Below are 3583 nucleotides of genomic sequence, written 5' to 3'. Positions count from 1 at the left end.
GGACAGAGTCCGTGAAGCCAAGGTGAGATAAGGTATGGAGGAGGAGGGGATGGTCGACAGTGTCAAAGGCAGCAGAGAGGTCAAGGAGGATCAGAATGGAGTAGGAGCCATTGGATTGGACCATACATCCGCATGGTCTCTGCCAGACCCAAGTTTGGACCATCTGATTTGATCTTTGGTCATTTGGCCTTAGCCAACATCATGATTCTTCTCACATTAGGAATCTCAGAGACCCTGTCAGCTTGGGGATGGAAGAATTGCTTGAACCATGGTGGGTGTAAACTCAACTACCTGTACCGCGTGGCCCGAGGTCTGGCTATCTGTAGCACCTGCCTCCTAAGCGTGTTCCAGGCCGTCACCATCAGCCCCGGGACACCCCGGTGGGTCCAAATCAAAGCCAGGTTAACCAGGTGCCTCGTCCCCTCCTGCCTCCTCTCCTGGGGCCTCAATATGCTGGTAGAGTTTGATACGGTGATACTTATGACAGCCCCCCAGAACAGCAGCAGTGTTCACTTAATGTCTCTGTCCTTCAATTTCCTGAGGCACACAGCGATGGAAATAAGTATGCCCTGTCCGACCCAGCCAAGGTCAGCTCCCCTCCAGCCTCTCTGTCCTCCTTCTCCTCCCTTTCAAGACCTGGCTTTTTTTGTTGTTGTTGTTGTTGTTGTTTTATAGTGTGTACTGTGTGTTCTAAGTGCTTGGGTAGATGCAAGATATTCAGGTTGGGTACAGTCCCTGTCCCATTGACAATGATAGACCATTGGTCTGAGCTAGAATGGAATTTCTGATGTCCTCATGTACCTCAGTCTCAGATAGTGGACAGAGCACTGGGGAGGGGGGCAGAGGATCTGGGTTCTAATCCTGACTCTGCCAATTGCCTGTTGTGTGTGGGTCCTGGGGCAAGTCACTTCACTTCTCTGCCTAGGAAGCAGCAAGGTATAGTGTCAAGAGCACGGGCTTGGGAGTCAGAGGAGGTGCGTTCTAATCCCGGCTCCCCCACTTGTCTACTGTGTGACCTTAGGTAAGTCACTTAACTTTTCTGTGCCTCATTTACCTCTTCGGTAAAATGTGGATTATGACTGTGAGCCTCATGTGGAACAGGGACTGTGTCCAGACAATCTGATTACCCTGTATTTACCCCAGTGCTTGGAACAGTGCTTGGCACATAGTAAGTGCTTAAGAAACACAATTATTATTATTATTATTATTACCTGTAAAATAGCAAATCAAAACCTGTCTTCCCTTCTACTTAGACTGTGAGCCCCATGTGAGACAGGGACTCTCTCTGACCTGATTATCTCATATGTGCCCCAGTGTTTAGTACAGTACTTCGCACATGGTAAGCGCTTAACAAATACCACAATTATCACTATGGAAGCATTTGGTTCTACAGATTCTCTCATTAACCCAGTGAGGCAGGGAGGTTGAAAACCAAGTCACTTCCTCACTCAGTCCTACCCCTCACCCCTCATTCCAATCTGACCCAACTCCAGGTATCCTTACCTCTCCCTGCTGAGTCTTCCAGGAATGACAGACATTCACATTAGACTTCCCCAAGATTCTAAGATGCAATTCTAAGGTGAAAAGAATATTGTCTTTTTCTATGGTATTTGTTAAGCACTTACTCTGTGGTAGGAACTGTACTGAACTCTGTTGTAGATATAAACTCATCAGTTTGACCACAATCCCTGTCCGACATGGGGCTCACAATCTTAATCCCCATTTTACAGAGAGATACAGAGAAAGTAACTGACTTTCCCAAGGTCACACAGAAGACAAGTGGTGGAGCCAGGATGAAAACCCAGGTTCCCCTGACTCCCAAACCATTGTGCTCTACACTAGACCGTGCTGCTTCTCTTCCACAGAACATTTCTCAAGGCACTGTCTTCAGCTTCGACTGAAGAACTGACAATAATTTTTGGGCTGATTTGATTAGTATTCATTTTACAAGTGGTGGGGATTAGTGCATGGGCCTGGGAGTCAGAGGATCTGGGTTCTAATCTCAGATCCACCACTTCTTCACTGGGCGAGCTCGGGCAAGTCACTTCCCTTTTCTTTGTCTCAGATACCTGTCTGTAAAATGGGAATTAAAACTGTGACCCTATGTGGGACAGGGATTGTGTCCAACTTGCTTAGTTCGTATGTACCCCAGTGTTTAGTACAATGTCTGAAACATAGTAAGTGCTTAAAAAGTGCAATAATAATATCATATAACAATATTATACAATATGGGCACTTAACAAATGCCATAAAAAGTGGCTTAGAGATTTGTTATTGAAAAGTAAAAACATGACTCCTGTCTCTATCCCTCAGTGTCTCTTTGTCACTTACTCTCTCTTTCTCTCTCTCTCTCTTACTTCTCCCCTCCCAGGTAGCTTTCAGTTTTCTCTTCTTTCAACTGGAAATGTCTGACAATGGACGCAATTGACCTTCCTATTGGTTTTGTGCTGCTATTACAGACTGGTGTTGTGGTCTCAGGAAATATTTTCCTCCTCCAGGTCTATACCCACAGGGTCTCTGCCAACCTGGAGCTCAGCTCCTCCGACTTGATCCTCTCCCACTTGGCCCTATCCAGCACCACAGTACTTCTTACCAGGGAATTGCTCGAGATCTTGTCAGCATGGGGCCTGAGCAATTTCCTGAACAGTGTTGGCTGTAAAATCATGTACCTGTACCGAGTGGCCCAAGGTCTTGTCATCTGCACCACCTGCCTCCTAAGCATGTTCCAGGCCATCGCCATCATCCCCAGGAACCCCTGGTGGGCCCGGATCAAAGCCAGGTCACTCAGATGTCTCATTCCCTCCTTCCTCTTGTCCTGCGTCCTCGGTCTGCTGATAGACATGAGTTCAGCAGTGTGACCTGTCAAAGCCCCCAGAATGGCAGCTTGCAAAGTCATTTGGATCTCCAATATTGGTCGATCGTCAATCCTGGTGTGAGCATCACACTACTTAGAGTTGGGGTGATCTTGTCGCCAAAAGACCTCATCTTCTAGGGCTCCTGAGCACGGCTAGTGGCTACATGGTGTTTGTCCTGTACAGGCGCCACCGGCAGGTCCATCACTTCCATGGTCCCGGATGGTCCCCCAGGGCGATGGCCGAGGACTGAGTGGCCAAGAGAGTGGTTGCCCTGGTCACCCTCTACGTCCTCCTCTATGGGCAACATTTGATCAGGCTGAGTGTCTTACTAAACATGAGAGAGAAGTCCTCTCTGCTAGTGAATATCAACATGGCACTGGCATTCACCTTCTCAGTCATCAGTCACTTCCTTGACTGTTCCAAGTGATTGGAGAATGAAGACCTTCTAGAAAAGGGAATCTCCTGGTTCTGACAGAAATTACTCCTATGGTAAATAGATCAGTGGTATTTGATGAGCGCTTACTGTCTGCAGAGCACTGTATTAAGCACTTGGGAGGGTACAGTTCAACAGAGTTGATCGCTAACAATCAATCAGTGGTATTTGTTGAGTGCTTACTGTATGCAGAGCATTGTACTGAGTGCTTGAGTGAGTACAGTGCACCAGAGTTGATAGATACATTCCCTGCCCATAATGAGCTTATAGTGTAAAGGGGAGATCCCAGGAATTA

The 3583-nt window shown here is 47.3% G+C and overlaps 2 pseudogenes; both read left to right on the top strand.

Annotated features, from left to right (window-relative positions):
• Nucleotides 227–784, top strand: ORNANAV1R-PS3109 (vomeronasal 1 receptor ornAnaV1R-ps3109 pseudogene; annotated as a pseudogene).
• Nucleotides 2415–3282, top strand: ORNANAV1R-PS3110 (vomeronasal 1 receptor ornAnaV1R-ps3110 pseudogene; annotated as a pseudogene).

This window comes from Ornithorhynchus anatinus, unplaced genomic scaffold (genome assembly GCF_004115215.2).
Source record: "Ornithorhynchus anatinus isolate Pmale09 unplaced genomic scaffold, mOrnAna1.pri.v4 scaffold_344_arrow_ctg1, whole genome shotgun sequence".
Taxonomy (NCBI): domain Eukaryota; kingdom Metazoa; phylum Chordata; class Mammalia; order Monotremata; family Ornithorhynchidae; genus Ornithorhynchus; species Ornithorhynchus anatinus.
The sequence above is the reverse complement of the archived record's forward strand: the minus strand, read 5'-3'. Positions and strand labels throughout refer to the sequence as shown.